Genomic DNA, 21,501 nt, shown 5'->3' with positions numbered 1-21,501 from the left:
ATTTGCCAGTAAGCACAGCTTTGCCCCGGACATCTTTCCTCCAGCCACAGTCATCTTACCTTCTCACTCCCTCGCATTACCTTCCATGCCTTCCTCCTCACCCTCCTTCCATGTTGCCAGCTCCTTGCTGCTTCTCTAAATGCTATTATGATATTGATATCTTGATACAATAACAACAGAGAGTTGGATTTTGTAAGGAACAGTGCAAGCAGGGTCTCTTTTTGCCTCTACCATACTTTCCCCATTTTACTGCCACCCTCCCTGATGACTAGGGGGGATGCTTTTAAAAACTTTATTTCAAACAAGCCTCTACTTTAAAACAAGCCTCTGTCTTCTCTTGTGGCACTGCACTTCTCCTGTGGCACTGCACTTCTCCAGCAGTGGCAGGAAGGAAGGGAGAGAGAGACAGAGACAGAGAGAGGATGGGAAGGGTGAAGGATCTACATGGTCCCCTTCTTCACCAGCATGAGGTCCAGGGAATTGTTGCCTCTTTCATTAGGTGAGGGGAAATCATATTTGGAATGGGCTAGCATACTGATATAACTGCAATTGCAGGTATATCAATATAACTGCAATTTAAAGGGCTTTAACAAAGCCCTCTATCTTGCAAGTTTAGGTGTGATGAGATCTGTACCTTTAAGGAGGAGTTGATGGGCAGAGTTAAGAGAACCACAAAAAGCAGAGACTCGGGATTTCAGCAGGCAAGTTGTAGGGCAGGCAGAGTATGGCTCCTTGTGTGTAAACAGAGAAATGCGAGGAGACCACACTCAGTCCCACTGCACAGCTAAGAACCCCAAAGGAAGTGTTCCATGCATAATGGGCCAGTGAGGTGGCAGTGATTCTGGGGTGCCATCCTGGACTTTTGCACAAGCCCAGAATCACCAAGGCTGCCCCAGTTGCTCATTATTGGTTTATCTACACATAGAGACCTATTTCTATTTTCAGAGAAGTATCTTCCATGTAAAGATGTGTGAAGAGGCTCTAGGCAAGCAAACCCCATTTACACAGTCAAAGAGAAAATACAGGACATCCTGTGCTAAATTGAGACTTGGCTGAGACCTCATCTATTAATTTTGGTAAACCCCATTGAGTGCATCCATACAGCTATACCAGGGGTCTGCAACCTGCGGCTCTCCAGATGTTCATGGACTACAAATCCATCAGCCCCTGTCAGCATGAGAGAGAGCTGCAGGTTGCAGACCCCTGAGCTATACTTTCAGTCAGGCACTCACCTTGCAATGGAATCACCATGTGTAAGTAGTGGAAGAGGGCTGCATAGACTGCATAGCCCATGCTTGCTGCACAATTAGCCCTCCATATAAAAGGAGACCAGCATAAAAAATGTCCTATCTAGGACTACTATGAGGTTGCCATTCTATCAGTCTTCAGTCTGATCCTGTACCTTGGCACCATCAATCATCAGAATGTACAAGAATCTGAGCAAACAATTCATCAGTTTATTAACACAGAGAAAAAAAATCCCATCCTAAAATAGCAGTTAAGTAGCACTTGTTCTAATGCAGAAACCATTGGCCTCCTCAAATGTGAGATGATATGTGGCATTTGAAAACTAAAATCAAAGATTCAGAAATTTGAAGCTTTTTCAGTCTACCAGAAGTTACTTTTGTTGACACCTACAAGTATTTTCTTTGGGTGGGAAAGTGGAATGACAAATTAATTATGGAATATCACTGAATTCAGTAATATTAACTTAAGTTCAAAAATAAATATGAATTTTGTAATATCTAGGGAAGGACTATCCAAATTTTATTCTAGCATAAGCTTTCATGGCTCTTCTTCAGACACTATGGGTGAATCTTATCTCTGTAGTAAGGTGGAGAGGACCCCAAACACCAGGGTCTAGATACCATGAAATGCAGGGTGAAATTTAATAATGATGAATTAAAATCTAATCAGCAAAAATGTTGAGACTATTCACTAGCAATATTGAACTAGTTATCACCATGTTGGGGAGTCACAGATTTTGTTAAGATAAGGGTATGATAAAAAATCTCTTTGTTCAATTCAGAGGCTGAGTTCAGTGGCAGGGATATTTTGGGCAATAACTGTCCTCCAGCTAGAACCAAAATGGAAAAGATTGTCCTCCCATTAGGTGTGAGGCAGATTGGCTGATACATGCCTAGGGAACAGAAACACACACACAAACGCACACACATACAAACCCCAAAGAGTTTTCATGCTCTCAAATAAAACCATTGTTTGGCAAAAAGGTGGCTTTCTTTATCGTTTCTTTGCATGCTGCCTGGAATTTTTGAATAGTCTCCTAAGGACCTGAATAAAATAACTGCTACTACAGTCTAGGAACTTGTTCTGCTTTTCAGTGGGAACAAGTGACTAATGCTGTCATTGCCTTGTGCTAAGGTGCCAACAATGATAAACTCCCTGATTTTAAGAAGCAGTCTGCACACCAGTTTTTTAAAAATTGTTAAAATGCATATGTTATTCAGTCTACCAGCTGCCAAGTATTTTATTTGAAGAGAAAAGTGGAAGCACAAATTAATTATGAAATATCATGATTAATGTTATTCTGTTCTGTTTGGTAATCAGGCAAATGCACATGGGCACCATATGATCATATACCAAATATCTATATGAACCAACATGCAAAAAGGTATATACCTGAATAGTCTTGGTATCTGGTGAACACACCTAATACATTTTTTATCTAGCCCTTATTTCAAAGGACTCAGAGATGCATACATGGTTCTCAATTTCCCCATTTTATCCTCCCAGTAACTGTGAGAGTTAGATTAAGTTGAAAGTTAGTGACTGGCTCAAGATCACCAAACAGACTTCATGACAGAGTGAGGATATGAACTTGGGTCTTCCATATCCTAACCTGGCCACTAAACTGCTCAGTAATTATTTTAGGTCCTACAGACACAGCACTCAGAGGCACTTAGGAGCCCTCAGTAAATAATGGATAGACATAATAAATTATCCTGTGCAATCAGAGATAGGTGATAAGGGAGAGAGTATTTTTGAAAACAGCTCCAAATGTTGTGTAAACAATTATTACTTTAAGTTAAATAATGTTGACAGGATGTGGAACAGGCATAGTATGCCCTGATCTTGACAGATCTCAGAAGGTCGGTACTTGGATGGAAGACCACTAAGAAAGAATCTGCAGTGGAAGCCAATTGCACACCATGGCTGATCACTCAGGGAATGCTTACCTCAAGGCTGTTCTCTGTGCACTGGGCTTACAGAGGGCTCTCCTCTATTTCTCTGTTTACATGCAAGAAGACAACTCAGTGCTTGCCCCTCTGCTGTTTGCTGAAGTAACTGGCCTCTCCTTTTGTTGTTTCTCCTTACTCCACCCATCAACAACCTTAAAGGTACAGATCTTGCTGATATTCTGTTCCCCTTCCTTCCTCTACACACACACAGGGAAAACTTAATCAGAAGGGTGCACTAGGTGAAAGCCCTGTCTTTCCCAGCTTCTAATGGGGCAAGATGTGCCATTGAAGCCAAACTGCTTTGACAGGGAAGGTGACCTGAGTGATAAAAGGATTTAGAGAGAAGGGGGAAAGCCTTCATCTTTGCAAGGGGCCACATCCCTCTTCTACACACATACAGACTCTTCCCGTTATGTGTGATTCTTCATCTCCCAGCTTTTCCTGCTTCTTCCAGGAAGTCCTGCCAAAGCTGTTTGTAACATCAGAATTTAAAGAACTGCTGGTCTTGGTCGTGGGGACACTGTTCCACAATAATAGCCAGTAATGATCAGGCTTTGGCAAGATGGAGCTGTCAGTCCCTTAAAACCAGTTGAGTTTTTTTTTATTTTGTTGCAGCAGAGGGAAATTACATTTGAAGCCAATAGAGTAATTGCTGGCAAAGGGAGTGACAGTAGTGAGGGTGGAGAAAGATCCCAGAGTAGGTCTGAGCAATAGAGAGAAGGGGATGGATGGCACAGTTTCCTCAGCTGCTGCTGAAGTGAGAGGTGCTTACTGTTGGCCTATGGAAAAGAGTAGGGAACGTCCATCCCACAACACACACACACCCAGACATCCCATTCTCCGCTGGCTGGAAGTATTGGAAGATTCCAGCAGACACTATGGCAGGTATGGGGAATGCCTGAGTTGGCTGCTGAAAAAACTTCCATCGCTCCCTCCTCCCCTTTCCCACACACTCTCCTTTCCTCCCGCCTTCTGTCGTACAAGAGAGTGAGGGTGTCTTGTGCTGTTTGATGTATCAATACAAGCATTTAGCAAAGTGGAAGAAGTGGGCAACAGGGGGGAGCGTGAAGGGGAAGCATGCAAAGCAATAAGAGAGTGAGGGTGAGACTAGGTGGGCTGGCAATGGGTGGAAGGAAGAGGTCTGGGGCAAAGCTGTGATCACTGGCAAAATCTACCTGTGTTGGCTGCAAAACAAAATTAAATTCATGCTAGAAGTAATCTCACTTGCTGTGGGGAGAATAGCAAGTGAAAGTGGGGCTTGAGGAAATATGTCCATAGAAAAAATGTTGCAGAAATTCACATTTGCCCCCATTGCACAGCAGATGCCTTGTGTGTATTCAGCACACCTCTGCTTAATTTCTCATTTTGATCCCCTGCTAGGGTCACCTTAAGTTGCCTGGGCCTTTATGGCACTTTACAAACACCATAGCATTAAATAATCAAAATACATATTCATCTGTGAAAATAGCCACTTGACAGCGAGTCTGTGTTTTTATCAGTGAGGAGGGTAGACAAACATTTGTCACAATTATTTTTAGCTTATTATTCTATTTATTAAGTAATATTTACACTAGCAAAGTAACAATTCCTATTTTAACATATCCAGAGAATAGCAGGTAGCCACAAGCAAAATTGTTAGAGATTTTTCATTTATTTTTACATGGGAAACAATCTGCTTCTTGAGAATCATCTAGGATTTACATTGAAGGTAGATTTTGAAAAAAATTAAAAAACATAATTACTGTAGAGCATCACACCTGGTGTAACGCCTTTTCATTTCTTAGCTGGAATTTACTCAGGCAAGTTTCCTTGAAAGAAGTACTGAGTGAAAACAGTTTAAAGTCCTGAGGTGCCAATTTATTTCTAGTAATAAGAATGATGTTCCATTCAATCTGAGCTTCAGTGCTATGGCAGAGATGTGTGTGTCATTGTCATGGTATGTTTAACCTTTGCCAAACCAGACTAACTCCAATCCTAAACTTGCATGTACTAAAGGGCAACACAATGCTCCCTCCCTCAACGTTGCCACACCAAAGAGGATTATAGCTCAGTTACAATAAGCATGAAAACTTTATCAATAGATAACCTAACAATGATTGATGTTTTTTTGTCATGAGAATATATTGATATGGTAGAATTCCTGGTGGCTCAGAGTGTCCTTAGTATAAGCTGGCCTTAGCATTTGATGGACAAATGGGGAAAACATTCAGAAGAAAGAATACATTGTCTGTCATTTGTAGAGCACCGTGATCAGACGAGCAGCACAATGAAATTCCAGCAAACAGAACAACAGCCAGTGTGACTTGGAAGGGGTAGTGCCAGTACTACCCAAATTCTATTCTGAATTAGATTATGTGAAAAAAGAGAGAATATATAGACAACCAGCTGCTCAAAGGCTTACTACAACCTTGCTTTTATTGTTCGGCTAAGTTAGAGGTGGGGCATCAGAGGGATTCCATGCATACCGTTACTGAGAAATTTTAATATGTTCCACACTGACACATATAAAAAGGAAATAACAGCTGATCCTAAGTCAGACCAGGCAACAGCATCTCTCTCTCTCTCTTTCTCTCTCCGTCCCTATGTGTGAGCAGAATTGTGAGACATTGACATGATCCACGTCATTGTCTGCAGGGAATTGGACAAATGAGCTCATACAATCCTAGCTATATTTTATTATGGAAGTCAATATGTAAGCTATAAATCCCATAAACAGCTACACACGAAGTTGCAACTCAAACAGACACGCTGGATCAAAGTATTTAGCCGCCCTGTCTCGGGTTACAAGAACAATGGAATAGTCAATGCCATGGCAAGGGACAGACAACTGAAAACTGGCACAGAACTTGCTTCTGCAAGATTTCGCTTTAACTAGCTGTTTGGTGGCACAGCAAATATTTCTGTGGACTGCACAAATGCAAATCAAAACAGATAAAGACAGTTGAAATATTTCAAAGGATATTAGTCATACTTTGGTCCTTTAGGACAAAACTCAGATTTTGACATGAAGAGAATAAGGGAATATTTTCTTTCAACCTGAACTATTTTTTTATGATTGGCCATGCATGAATTGCTCCATGGTGACTCCCACCTGGAGGGGCTCTGGTCAGTAAAACTGACAGGCACCTGACATGGATACCATATTGTCAGAAGAATGTAGGAAGAGCCTTTCAGAATAACACCAAAAAGTTCATGTAGTACAGCATTCTGATTTCAAAAGAGCAGTCTTTGGCAAGCTTGAATGCAATGCATGAAGGCAACAGCCGTTCCCCAACAACTGAAATTCTGAGGTATACTGACTTTGAACATGGAGGTTCTATTTAGACATTATAGCTAATATACATGAATAGCTCTGTGCCGGATAGGTTTATCTGTGGTTTTTAAAAAATGTTGTCTATGCAAGAGGCCAGCACCACATCCTGTGGTAGTAAATTCTACAAGCTAAATATGGAATGCCCCTTTCACCAGGTATTGCCCTAGTGGTAATTTTGTTTTATTGCATGTCTGAGTGCAGAGAATGACTTTACTTTTGTATGAGGGAACACTTTTTTCCTCCTGGCAGGGCTTCTGTACCTTAAAGCTCTGCCTACCATGCATTCATGGAAGTAAAAAAAAATCTAACCTAATGGGACAAATTTTTCAAATACTGGTCCCATGTTAAAGAATTCCCTCCATGGAAGCTAAAGCTGGCACTATTTCTTCATGTCTTCTGGAGACAATTCAGTACAATACATTTCTACTTCAGAGGATCTTTGGTCTGATTAACTAAAAGTACCACAGTGATACTATTCTTTACGTTGTTTTAAAATGTTCTACATTATTTTAGAATGGCTGGGAGCCACATTGGGAACCCAACCCTACATAGGGCCTAAAGGTGCGGTACAAATTCGTAAACCTGATCTCATGTGTATGTTTCTCCAATGAAAAAAAATCTGGTCAACTGGTTATCATGATGCCTCTCTCTGGAACGAACTGCAGGATGGAAGAGGGCAGCTCAGCAACTAGTTTCCGTTTAATGTTTTTGAACATGTTTAACATACTGCCTCAGCCACAGCTTCTGACATTTATGCCTGAAAGATCACTGTGCTACCTGCACTCCTGGTGTGGTCTGCCTTCTTCCCTCTGTGTGTAAAAGCAGCACTGCAAAATGCTCCTTTTTAAAATTCTCCATCTACCAGCTCTGCTGTGACAAATCTTCCTTCAGACAAAGAATGGTTTTCCCTCTAATTGCCCTCAGATGAGCACCCCACAGAATCCCTTTTCATATCTTCACACACACCCAATTGAAAACTGTGATGGATTTATCTTCCACTATATCCAATACATCCCACTGACTCCCACACATCGAAGGAATTTTGCCCACGGCCAATATATCCTGGGATAAGGAAGTGGGCAGCCGTGCAAAGGGAGAAACCAGAATAAAAACACCCTGGGATATATGATCCTGGGTCTATCCCAGGATATTTTGTCCATGGGGAAACCGCCCCAGTCACTAACTACAAAGGTAAATTCAGTTTTAATAGTTCCTAGTTCGTGTGCCTGGAACCTTGGACAGATGTTGGAGGCACTCACATGGTTAATGCTCACTGGAACCGAAAGAAGGAAGGAAGTTTCCTGAGGTGCCAGTCAAAAGAGAAACCAAGATAATATTACATGTTTATTAGCCCATGCATTGCAGGTTTATACTGCATGTTTATTAGTCCATATGTCCCCATGTATTGGGGAGGAAAGGCAGCATGGTATAGCCTGATCTCATCAGATTTCAGAAGGTAAGCAGGGTTGGTACTTGGAAGGGAGCCCTCCAAGGAAGACACATTAGAGCAGCGGTTGGGGGTCGCCTAAGACCCTTTCACAGGGGTCGCCTAAGACTCTCTGCATCAGTGTTCTCCATCTGTAAAATGGATAAATGTTAGGGTTGGGGGTCCTCACAACATGAGGAACTGTATTAAAGGGTCATGGCATTAGGAAGGTTGAGAACCACTGCATTAGAGAAAGACCGTGGCAAACTAACTCTGCTTAATCACCTGCCTTGCTGGGGTTCCCATGAGTCGGCTGCAACTTGACAGCACTTTCCACAAATGTATAGTAAGACAGGAAAAAGAGAAAGGACATCTTAAAACCTGATTTCTGACAAACTTCTGAGGAATCTCTACATGGCACAGATGAGGTTGAGAAAAGGAGAGAGAGGGAGAAGGTTTTCCACCGTTACATTATTGCCTTTGCTTACAGTTGCAGGATCTCTGTCAGAGAAAGAACAGCCTAAACCTTGGTCTAATGGAGAGCATCAGAGACTGTTTTTCCAAAGCTGGAAAGTCAGCTATCCCCACTCTGGCAATGTACAAATTACATTGAATTAGTGGCACAAATATAAAACTTGGATAGCTTTACATTAGTACTCCAACATGGTGGATGAAATACCTGAAGCAGAGCAATCTTTGACTTTCTGTCTTAGAATCATTTGCTACACCAAACCTCTGCACCAATAATTCAGCATCAAAGCATGTGGTATTCAGCAACCCAGCAAACTAAGCACACTAAACAATTCTCTCTATTTTCAACACCGATTCTCCCTCTGCTCATCAGAAGGATAGGCAAGGATCTTTTCCATTTTATCACTCAAAATCTCTGCTCCAGCATGCTTCCTCTGAGATTTCCCTTTGCATTTCCTTAGGAGCAGCAGTGGCGTAGTGGTTAAGAGCAGGTGTACTCCAATCTGGAGGAACTGGTTTTGATTCCCTGCTCTGCCGCTTGAGCTGTGGAGGCTTATCTGGGGAATTCAGATTAGCCTGTGCACTCCAACACACGCCAGCTGGGTGACCTTGGGCTAGTCACAGTTCTTCTGAGCTCTCCCAGCCACACCTACCCCACAGGGTGCATGTTGTGAGGGGGGAAGGGAAAGGAGATTGTACACCCCTTTGAGTCTCCTTACACGAGAAAAAAGGGGGATATAAATCCAACTCTTCTTATACAGCCTGTCTCCGAAGCAGTAATTGCTAGAAATCATGTTTTTGCCTTTTATAAAAAACCAAGATATGTTGAATTCTGCATGAACAGTACTCAGTTCACACCTGCAGAGCTTATACAGATAGTAACAGAACTTATGCAGATAGTTCTGCTTCTTTGAGCAACAGAGATAATAATCTCATAGGTACAGGGGGTCTTCTGACTGATGTTTCCTTGGACCTTGAGCTTGTTTGGAGGTTCTAGCAGGGGAGCGCAGCTATCGTATACCCTTGACCGAAGAACGGTACACTCCTTCTATCTGGGATGGTCGTCCTCTTCCACCGAGCGCGCAGCTTCGGGAGGGACGCACATGGAGCGGTGAGGGAGGTAGGGGACACCCGCCTAGCCAGCCAGATCAGCCGAATCAACCCTGGCGATCAATGGGGTGACAGATGTCGCAGCCAGATCGCCCTCACATCCGACTGATGTTTCCTATTCAAGTGCATTTTCAGAAACCATTCCTTGAATGCCACATAACAGTTTAAGAGACAAGGAAAGCTTAAGGAATATAATTCAGGAGATAGCATAGATGGTAGCACACACAATTTAGGACACAAATTGAAAAAATTGGTGACGTACTTCTCAACTGTCCATATGTACATGTATCAGTCAGACACTTCATAAAACAACATCTGTGGCATGACAAAGACAAGTAATTTTCCATAACCTGTGCTAACTCTTTGCCTCTGCCCTCTAGACCGTCAGTGGGACTATAGGAAGCTGCTTCTTATAACCCATTTATCAGATGCATTTTCCTCTTCCTCTGTATATGAATAAACATATAATAATGATTTCCAAGCACATGTATGAGGACATCTGAGCTGCATGAGTACTCTGAAAGTTTTAGACATGCTTCTACTCATACCCTAACAGTTAGTTTTGAGTACAGCCATCTCTGTAACTTCACTCAAAAACAGGTACTCTGGACCAATTTGTTCCAGAACAAATAAACTAGAAGTGTTTCTTAAGTAATCCTATTTTGTAATTCTATTACCGTACTCTCTTTGGTTGCTTCCATTAGAAGACCAATTGCAAGAAAAAAGAGGGGGCGGTGCAATAATGCTTAACAAGAATGTTGGATTTCTTGTTGTCCATTGGAAGACAAGCATGAATATGGCATTGTTCAAATTCAAAACATCTTCGTACAGTTCATTTAAATGTATATATACTGTCCATTCTGTTTGTTTGCTTTGCTATGAACTGCACAACTTAGGTACAAACTGACAGGACAGCCAGCTCTGTCAAATTCAAATGCAATTTTTAGAAAACATTTTCTTGCCCGTGATCTTCAACCAATTCCAACTGTTTGAAGGCTTAAGGAGACAGAGTCATGAACCTACTTTGTGATGCGTTTTGCTATTAAGTATTCTTAAGTTTTCGCAGAACTATTATATTCACCTTCATATCAGGGAGTTGTTGCTGGTTTTTAATAAAGTTTTATTGGCAGATTTCTCCTCTGTAATCACCTCCCTCTGAGCACAACCATTATGTCTCATGTATTAATATTCACATCACAATTAGACTTGTCTTAAAGCCTTGTTAATTTCTGTCTCCCATGGTGATGGTACTCTTAAGGGAAAAAATTTAATCAAAAGCAAAATAATGATTCCAAAGCAGCAGAGACTTCTTGAAAAGCTCATGTTGGAGGCGCTGCAGATTGTTCCTCAAAGCCGTGCCCCTTGCCCAAGCATCCTTTGGCTTGATCTGCCAAACAGATAGCCATAGTGCATTACTGGTTGTACTGAAGGGGTAAGCCGGCTGCTCAATATATCTCCTCTGTACTACAGCCAAGACAAACACTGTGGATTTCCTCACAGGTTTGAACCAATCAAAAGCACATATTAAATCCATCCTAATCCATAACCAGTGCTGTGTACTCCACAGCAAAACTCCCCAGGGGTTTGGATAAATAATAAGGTAAAGAAAAAAGAACACCCCCACACACATACAACAAAAGCAAAAAGGCATTTCTTGTAGAGGGTGTCCTACAAAGCTACAACTAAATATTGCTTATTGTTTCAAACTGTTCTAAGCACTTCCAGAGATGACTGGTAAAGGATCAGTATACACGAGTTGCAAAAAAAAAAATCTCCCTTTTAAACAAGAAGCTTTGCCTGTGCTCCTAAAATCCCATTTTAACGGGGCAAAGAAGGTACAGAAAATACCCTCACACTCTGGGAATCCACAACATTCTAATATTTCCTCTTCTACTTCAATCTACTATAAATAAGTGCCAGCTTAAAGCCACAAGAAGTCAGCACATATTTTTTTTGGGGGGGGGGGGGTGTTCAAGAATAAATTAATTTATTGCAACTATTTTATTTTGAGATACACCATTCATTCCTCATTGCTTGTACACTTGCATCTGGAGCAGAGACTAAACTTAAAGGCACATTGGTAATCAGAAGATGCAAACATCAAACCCCTAGGTAATTTTTAAATCTTTGTGCATTAACAATGAAACAGTCCAGTTATAGATGATAGAGATGTCAAATCAGAAGAAAAATTAACTTTAAGCTCCTGAAATATTTTATGTTCCATAGAAAGCTCTTAATTCCATGCTGACTTACCTTTGGAAAATGTGTTGCTCCCGCCTCCTTTTGGACTTCTAAACTGTGAGAGCTAAAAAGAGGTCTTGTTACTTCCAAATGCTTTTGTTCTTCTGTCCCTCTGTCACATGGCTTCCCTTTTATATTTGCAACACACAAAAGTTAGGGCTGTTGTTTAAGCAAGAGAGAGAGAGAGAGAGAGAGAGAGAGAATGTCAAATGGAAAAGTGCCATTGCAGTCATATATCAATCAGGCTAGCGGCAGCAGCAGCTCACAAGCAAATGGGAATTCCACAGAAATGTGAAGCTCTTGTTATCTGAGAAATCACTAAACACCACAAGTCAAGCTCCCATATGCAGAGACTTCTCATTGGAGAGCTGGAAAAGTGGATGCAAATAAAGTGAAATTTGGGATGTCTGGTGTCATAGCATTAGAAAGCAGTGGAGTTCAGGTTCTAAACTGAATTCTGTCCTAAGTAAATGCCATGCACACTTTGCATGGGTACATGCTCATTAGAGTTCTGCTAACAATTTGCAACATGTCATTAAAAGGAAATATGTTTTGTGAGAACATAAGCTTTGTAACTCCCATCACACAATTCACTCACATTTGTTTTGGTAAGCCTGTAGCTTCCTTCACTGGTAAAATGACTGTCTGGGCAGCAGCTTGAATGACTGATGCTAGGTTTATCTTATACATGAGGTGTGCTGACTTATTGCAATTGCTCAGACAGGTTGTATTATATTGTCCCAACTATCACTCTGAGCAGATTGGCATGCATTCAGCAAAGCAAACTGTTTTTCACCCTACCAGTTAAGTCTTCTTTTTATGCCAGCTCTCTCTTTACTGATCAGAGAGACAAAGGAAATTCACTGAATATGTGTATTTATCTGCAAACATTTGTTTCTATCATGTTCCCTGTCTGCATACTTAAATTGGATTCATGCTTTCAATTCTCTTTGCTTACACTATATTTATCAAAGACATAACATTAACAATACATTTCCAGTTATAATTACTATGAAACCAAACCACAGATGCTGAATTTCACTTCAGTTTAGATGAAATGTAAAACTATGTTCTTTACTCCCATGAGACAAACAGCAGATGGAATATGCTTTGCTCTGTCACTATGGTCCTTGAGATTCCTCCATATATTTCCGCCGTGTTTTGGAGGATTAATGGCAGCACACAAACAACAAAACAGCCATCTAGCTAATTAAAAGCAAAAGTGTACACTTGGCCAAGTGGTGAATACATCTTACTATTCAGAAGTGCTGTCTGAACAACAGCCCTGACCCCCAAGTAGACAGGAGTCCTGAGTCAATGCTGTCACAGTCTCTCTCTCTCTCTCTCTCTCTCTCTCTCTCTCTCTTTAGGCTTTGGCAGTGTTGTTAATATCAGAGCCTCTTATGTGGTAAAAGATCAAAAGACAGATGGAAATTATGCTGTAAAAATAGACTCCTCTAAAAGGGGAATGGCTTATAGATGAGTAAGCATCATGAACACAACAAAGGAAACATTCTTTGGCTTCATGTGCTGTACGGTCAGATTTGGCTGTGTGCAAAGCAAATGGTCCACTTGGGTTTTAGATTGGCTTAACCAGAATCTGAGCCACTTTCTCCACCCCCTACCCCTTATTGATATTTACCTTCTTCATTTCTCATTTCATTGCCTTTGAAAGGTTAAAGAAAATCTGCAATCTTCCTGCAATGGTCATCAATAGACTGGTCATTGATTCCGTCTGCACTGGATATGTGCTAAAAGATATGACACAGAACCTCAACTATAACAATTTTTATTAGACCCTCTTTTTTAGTATTTTATCTATTCTTTGCACACAGAAAATATGTCCAACAAAACAGTCAATAAAGTAATCATGTTATTGATACAGAATTTTAAATCACAAATCAGTGATTCAAGCAGAATATTAATAGATTTCATCATTGCCTTTGAGCATTGTATGTAACCAAAATTAATTGTTCATCTGATTTACCATTTGTCTCCAACATCAATATTATTTTTTAAAAAATCTTTTTAAATAAGCCACAAATTTAATCTTACAAAACGCATCTTTCAATTTTACTAACTACCATGTTTTACTTGGAAGAGAATTATTTCACCAGAGTCTGGAAAAAATGATATAAGCAGTTGTAATTGCATGTAAGACCAGTTCTTGAAGAGAAGATGGCATATATACAACAAAGTTTAACATGCACAGTTCTGGTGTACAAGCAATAGCACAGTGTATACCAGCTGAAATGCTTGTTACTAGGACTTTCTAATATGTTGTAGCTCATGAACATTCTCATCCCTTTAACCTGCTAGGTCCAACAGTTTTCAGATGGCATTGGGGGATTTCTTGCTGACATGAGCAGTGCTCCTTTTGATGCCTTGGTTGACCTCTGGAATGAGGAAATAATCTGGGCAATTGACATAATTGCAGCTAGGTGTCTTCTCTCAGGTCAAAGGAGCAAGTTGTAGCTCCTTTGTCGCTTGGGGGTACATTTGGACCTTCTGCTGGATAAATAGGTGGGAGCAGTGACCAAGGGTGCCTTTCAGCAGCTTCAACTGGTAAGCCAGCTGCAGCCCTTCCTGGACTTAAAAGATCTTTCCATTGTGTGCCTGCCCTAATAATATCTAGATTAATTACTGCAATGTACTCCACATGGGGCTACCCTTGAAGACTATCCAGAAACTACAGATGGTAATTAATACTGTGGCAGGTGTGTTGACTGGAGTGGGTCTTAGGACCATTCCACTCCAGTCTTGTTCTGCCTACACTGGCTTCCAATTTACTTCTTGGTTAAATTTAAAATACTTGTATTGACCTCCACCTTCTCCCATATGAACTTATCTGCTAACTCCAGTCATTCTTAGAGGCCTTGCCTCAGTTGTCCCTGCCATCTGAGGCTAGACAGGTGGCTACCAAAGAAAGGATGTTCTCCTTTAAGGCACCAAAACTTTTGAATTCTCTCCCAAGGAGATTCATCTCTCTCCTTGTATGGATGCCTTCTTCCAGCAGGTAAAAACTTTTCCGGTTTGCTTGGTATACCCCCAATAATTGTTTTTGGCCCTCCTTTTAATGTTCTTTATTCATTTTAAAATTGAATTCTGTATTTTTAACTGAGTTTTAATTTTTTCAATGTTTCAATATTTTTATATTCACTGTTTTTTAATTCTGATTGGGTAGAAAGGAGGCATAAAAAGCAAACAAAAAAACCCAAACAAGTTTGGGGAGTCATAAGGAAGAGGGGAGAACAATTTGAAAATCTGCTCTGGCCTTCAACAAAAATTCTGTAAGACTTCATGGGGGACTCAGGAGACTGATTTCTCTTGCCCTCCCTCTTTAGCTGACTCCCAGTTCTTCTCAACATTCCATCCTGTCTGGAGGATATTCAGTCCTTGACAGGCCAGTTTTAAACATTTTTCTTCTTTGGGATAATCTAGATAGTCATATTTTTGTGTGAACCTGGTAAACTCCCAACTAGTCAGAGATCTTGTTTATGGGTGGCCTCATTGTGAGGCTTTTTATCCACACAAGGAATAGCAGTTTACTAATAGATATGTGAACTAAACTGTAAAGATGCATTATCTTAATTTGCCTTAATTTGCCCTCATAACATGTAACGAATTACCATCGCTGCCATTTGATTTATTGTATTATATGTGTTGGATAATAGGTTTTAATCAATGTTGTAGTGTAGATTGTTTTATTTATATTGTTTTAAAGTGCACTGTACACTGCCCAGAGCCCTCCGGGGGTGGACAGTCAATTAAATTTAACAAACAAACAAATAAATTTTTGCCTTTTAATAGTTGTCTCTTGTAAAACGACAATTTATGGGTGAGCCATCAACCCAGAAGGAGAGGAAAAAGTCCAGCAGCAAAAGTACAAATGTCTTTACATTACAATGGCAGGAATGCAGCCTAGGCTTTATGATTTTGCTAAAACAGTTGTGACAAACTAGTCATAAGAAAGCGCTAAGCAAGGATGTTTGTCTCAGTGCAAGTGAAAATCTGGGGGCTGACTTTGAGTCACAAATGGTGTGTGAGCTTAGCACTGGGCTGGAGGGTAGTTGAACAGTGTATCATTAAGACACTGTGGCATCAGAAGCCTTGTCAACAGTGGGTTAGTCTGAGCCCCATTCCAATAAACTTCAAAACTCTCCCTCCTAGTTCCTGCTTTGTCTGACCTTTGATTCCAGATGGTTAAGACATCTCTGTCTTGGCAATTTCTATTCTCATCATACACGTCTCTTGTCACTCCAGTCAAAGCAAGGTTTTCCTGAACAAATTGTTAATCCCTGCCAGCCAAATGAAAATCAGTCGGGCTTTTCATACCTTCAGCTTGCCAGGTGACTTTGATCCTTCCCTCACAGATGAATTACTAACCACAGTGACCCACATGTTTTGCTCAGAGCTCAGACCTCTGATTTACTGCATCAACACATAAGTGTGAATAATTCTAGAAACTCAATTCACTTCGAAATACCAATGTTTCCTGAATCTTTTTCTTGGTGTGGTTGCAACCGCATGGGAAGCTACTTGACACAAATAGCTCCACATGAGGAGCTGCATACACTTAGCTGTATTTCCATCAGCAACTCATCAACTGGATCACAGCTTCAGTTCCAGATTAGCAAAGAAGCAATCTAACTCACAGGTGCTGTAGACATACAAGGAGTATATACACATTTGTTTAATGTGTCATGGGCTACTATGTGCCCAAAATACTCTTATGCAGTTTACAGAGGCTAAACTGGACCATCTCATTGCAAGAGAATTCAAATCAAACATTAAAAGTGGAAATACAAATCATGGCTTGAATGTTTCAACCACCCATACTTGAGGGGAAAAAATCAGAAATTCTAATCTCAAGTAGTTTTGCTGGAATTCATATACAGACTTGTCACTGTCATGTAGTGGCTCCATTGAGACTGGCTCACTAGAAAGTGATTATCCCTCTATTTGTTGCACTTTGCCAGTTTATTGGCAGTTGGAAGAGGTTCACACCCATACCGACTGGATGATTTATTCTTTTCACTGGACCTTGCTTTCATAGGTACTCTGTACAGTAACCTAATCTTGGATTGCTGGGTCTTCTGGCCTCCTTGTATCCTTGTTTCTGGCTTCCTATCTTATATCATCCAGATATAACCATATCCTGAAGACAATTTTGTTATTTTGACTACAACAGACCAATATGGCTACTGCTCTGGAAACACTATAGCATTTTGCATGTAAAAGTACCATAAAAATACTTCAGTAATAATGATACCAACAATTTGGGGTGAGTGTAAGAGACTGGAACAATCTGGAAACTCTAGCAACAAAATCCGCCCCTCCAGGATTCTCCAGACTCTCGGAAACTTGAACATACTAATTCCCCCTTTCCTTTCTTTTTCAACTGGCTCACTGTTACTGAGTCTATGGGTGTTTTTTCACCGCCCAATTGTACCATTGTTAGCACTGGGAATATCCCAGTGCAGCCTGGAATTCTTCACTGTCCTCGAAGCTGCACTAGGTCTGCCCCTCTGTTGCACTGCCATTTTCCCCTTTCCCCACAGCTTTCAAAAACCACCAAGTTGGAGGTTCTTTTGAAGTGCCCCAGTGTGACTCGGCTTGTTTCTATGTGCTTCTGCTGCCATGAAAACACCATGGCTAGAGAACCGGGGCCATTTCTCTCGCCTCACTGCTGAGGCCCGCCCCACCAATCAACAGGCTCACCCTGCTTTCCTGACTGAACTTGTGTGAGAGAGAGAATCAGCACTCTGCCGTTTGCGGCACCCACACACCCCGCTTTTCTGACTGAAATCCTTGGATGTGTGAGAGAATTGGCACCCTGCCATTCGCGGTGCCACCACACCCTGCTTTTCAATCTAAGATTCACAATGTATTCCTCTGTGTTTTTTTTCCCTACTGCAATGAAAGCCACATCGCTTATCATCAGGGAAGACATTTTGGTTCAGAGTCATTTAAAACTAAACTAGTGAAAGTAAGTGGGGAAATGGGGGGGGGGGGGAGAATCAGCCAATCAGAACACAGGAAATGGAGGTTGTCTGTGCATGTGCAGAAGAGATTGCAGAATAGCTTGTGGTGCAAATGGGAAACAGCTGGGGCATAACACACTGACCCTGCCTCGACTCCCAGGAAGAATTGGGGAGCTGTGCAGAATCGGAAATGGGGAAAAGCCCCATGGCACGTAAGATCCAGGATCTACTACTGGGCATTTTGTCCATGAAAAAAACAGCCTATTTACTCCTCACCAGGAAACTAAAATGTCTAAACTGAGGCTATCGCACTCTGACCACAGTGTGAGAAGGCAAGACTCACTGGAAAAGACAATAATTCTAGGAAAAGTTGAAGGGAGCAGGAAAAGAGGAAAACCAAATATGAGGTGGATTGAGTCACTCAAGGAAGCCACAGCACTCAGTTTGCAAAACATGAGCAAGACAGTTAACAATAGGATGTTTTGGAGGTCATTAATTCATAGCATTGTCATAAGTCACAGGTGACTTGATGGCACTTAACACACAAAACTGCCAGTCAAAAAAAAAAGAAGACAACATGGCTTTTTTTAACCCAGAAGTTATTTTCAATTTAGGATAGTTATAGGTCTGATTGCTCCTATTGCTCCAATTGGGGGGCTTGGGGTGAAGTCAGTTGGCTGCCTATTTTCTCCAGACCAGGAGCACTATTTCTAATCAGTCCCATCCCGTTGCTAAACTGAAGACCACAAGGTAAACTAAAAGGACATATTTGTTGGAAGTGAAGGACTTTGTTTCGCTGTTTCCTGCCTCAACCTACAGAGGGGGTTTTACTAGAGAGCTAGTGGCTAGATAGGGACCTAGGGATTTGACACCTTTACTCTATCATGCTGGTTCTATCCCTTTGATGTTAGACTGATACTCTCAGGGACTTCCTTCCTTCCGGCTTCTTCCTCGACCCCTTCTCCCACTTCTTCCTACCATGCCTAGAGAGAGGATGGATGCTCCTCGCATCCATCTCCATCCAGCTAGATTAAGATAGCATAGTGACTCTATCTACCTACCTTTCTATCCAGAATGGAGTTCACTAATAAATACTCTTTTTATTAGACTAGAAACTATAACTGACTCCGACTTTCTTTTGTGTAAGCTTGCCGCACATTGGGATTCATCACGCACACGCACGCACATGAGGTAAGGGCTTCTGCTGTGTTCTAGCCACCCGTGCCGCTCTGCTAACTACGATAAAGAGATAATCTCCAACTACCAGGAGCTCTTATCCCAACATATTTAGCTTAAGTTGGCTTTGATTGTCCAATAGAAGTATTGTTGGATGTGTGTGGGAAAATTCCCTCTTCAACAGGAGAATTTTGCTTTGGCTGAATTGAAACCACTGGAGATTACATTCATCATAATTATCATCACAGTGAGAACTTTGCAAGCATAATCTTCATTCTATTCTGAGGGTGGGGCTCTTTGATCTTTCTTCTCCACAGGTATGTAGAATCCCTCCTGTTTCATGTTGGTGGCCCTGCTCTACTGCATGGGGGCAGCAACCTTATTATCAGAGGGTATTACTTTGATGGGCCGTGGACCACGAGGCAGGGCCTTTTATAGGCCCTACCTCCAGCCCACTCTGATGACACGCTCCTGTGCATCGTGAGAGCACACCTCCAATCGGCTCGGGCCCCCTGCACTTGCGCAGAACGGGCCCGAGCCGCCTGGCCCTCTGAGCATGTGCGGATTGGCTGCGCATGCACAGAACGGGCCTGAAGCCCTCGCCGAGCCCCTCTTCCCTCCCGCAATGGCAGCCACGTTTCAGGTGCGGCCGCACTTTCTGGTACTCTTCAGCTACATTCTTTTGAGGAACCTGATCCAGTTTGATAACTGTGTCATGCTGATACCAGAACTGTACCCATTACCCACTTTGTACTCCTAATATTGAATGCTTATTAGTCCTAGCAACTGCACAACATCCTTCCCCCATGCCTAATCAGCACTTCTTGGTTCCTCATTGGTTGCCCTGGCCTATATAAAACAGCACACAGAAAGCAAGAAATGTTTAAGCAACATGACAGCTGTTATGCTTGTTTGCTGCTCAAATGCCAGGCTGGTTTATGGTCTCACCTTGACCTGTCCTTGCCCCTGCTTTTGAACTTGCCTTTTGTGAGTGCTCCCAGCAAGCTCCCACTGTCTGTCTCCTGTTTCTGTTTGGTTTGGGGGCCTGCTGAATCATTGCTCCAGTCCATGTATCATCACTGGACTGTGCCCCAGTTTGTCCTTTGACATCAACTCTTCCCTGTAGTGCAGAGTATGCTTTATCACTTATAATTGTCAGCCCTTCAGATACTTCAGTTTGATGTGAAATACCTGTTTGTGAGTATTGGCTCCCACAGCCATTGGTCACAAACTGGAAAAAATTATTTTAAAAGTCAACTTTGGTAAATATCCACATTCGTCTTCTTATTTTTACTGAATATGCTCTATTCCAGAAATTTCTTTACAGCAAGCAAAATTCACACCCTCATAACTACACAAGGAACCAATTCCTCTGTATTTGAGCTAGTTTAGTCCATATAACCTGGAGAGTTTAATTACTGTGTGACATAACAGAAACAAAAAATAATGAATTAAGGGGAAGTCATTGTTGTGGTTCAACTAGGCATGAGTTTTTTGGCCTCTTGAACAATTTTTACAAAGTTCTTCAAAGAAAAAGAACCCCCTTTTAATAATATGAAATCCTTCCAGCTTCAGGCATAAATGAGATAAGGGTTTTACAGAAAGAACAGAATAAAGTTGTACAAAGTTATAAACTTAAGCATCTTGGAACTTTAAAAAACTTTTCACTTCAAAAAAATGGCATACTTTAAAAGGGAATGTTTTCATATTCATTCCTTTTCTTTCTTTTGGTCTTTTATACTGATCCAGTTCAGTTGCATCAATGAGAGCCAAAACTGCTAAACACTTCCCAGGAGGCAATGAACTGGCTGGCAGCTTTTGCTCCAATCTCTATCAGCATCACAGGTCCCAAAAGGTTGGTGGGAAGATGGCCATTTAGGGATTACCAAAAGATAATGACCTTTTTAGTAGGCATCGCCAGGCAGCAAGCTCACATGCTTCTGAGTTCCAAAATAAAGCTAACTCGTTGCTGTTTTGTTCCTGATGCCCTGCTGGCTAGAAGAGACAGTCACAGCTCCTCAAGTGCTTCATCTCATGGAGAATTGTGGCACGGGCAGGCCTGCCAGCAGACAGTCAGGCCGCATCTAGGAACACTGTCTGGTAGTACGGCCAATCAAGTGGAGCCCACCTTAAATGAAAAGCAAGGACAAAAGTTTTAATTTTTAGTTTTCTTTTGCCTTCTGTCCAAATCTTTGTGCTGTTCTTCCTCTCATAATTAAACTCCTCTGTAAAAAGTTCTGCAGTTTTTTCTGAAATAGCTGGATTAGCTAATGCTCTTTTTACAACAGCAGTAAGCACCACTCCTGTATTTAATGCCTCTAGGATCAGATTTAATTGTGGGAGTGTTTGTTTCCCTTCCATATTCCCTCAGTGACAGAGCATCTGCTTTACACACAGAAGGTCTTAGTTTCAATCCACAACATTTCCAGGGGAAAGGATCAGATAGTAGGTGATGTGAAAAACCCCTTTCTGGGATTCTGGAGAGCTACTGTCAGTAAGAGGAGCCCGACTGACCTTGATGGACCAACGGTCTGGCTCAGAATAAGGCAGTTTCATGCACTCCTTGCACACATATTAGGA

The 21,501-nt window shown here is 41.5% G+C and overlaps 1 protein-coding gene across 4 annotated transcripts in view; it reads right to left on the bottom strand.

Moving 5' to 3' along the window:
* LOC125431617 (norrin cystine knot growth factor NDP) overlaps window positions 1-11,982 on the bottom strand; it is a 42,024-nt gene extending 30,042 nt beyond the window's left edge. For 3 of the 4 annotated variants that reach the window (XM_048494590.1, XM_048494593.1, XM_048494589.1), the window contains exon 1: window positions 11,774-11,982. The gene's annotated coding sequence lies outside the window, so the exon portion shown is untranslated. Of the gene's footprint in view, window positions 1-9,870; window positions 9,967-11,773 lie in introns of all 4 variants that reach the window. The other variant, XM_048494591.1, reaches the window with a different exon arrangement.
* Between the last annotated feature and the right edge of the window lie 9,519 nt (window positions 11,983-21,501).

This window comes from Sphaerodactylus townsendi, linkage group LG04 (assembly GCF_021028975.2).
Source record: "Sphaerodactylus townsendi isolate TG3544 linkage group LG04, MPM_Stown_v2.3, whole genome shotgun sequence".
Lineage (NCBI taxonomy): Eukaryota > Metazoa > Chordata > Lepidosauria > Squamata > Sphaerodactylidae > Sphaerodactylus > Sphaerodactylus townsendi.
The sequence above is the reverse complement of the archived record's forward strand: the minus strand, read 5'-3'. Positions and strand labels throughout refer to the sequence as shown.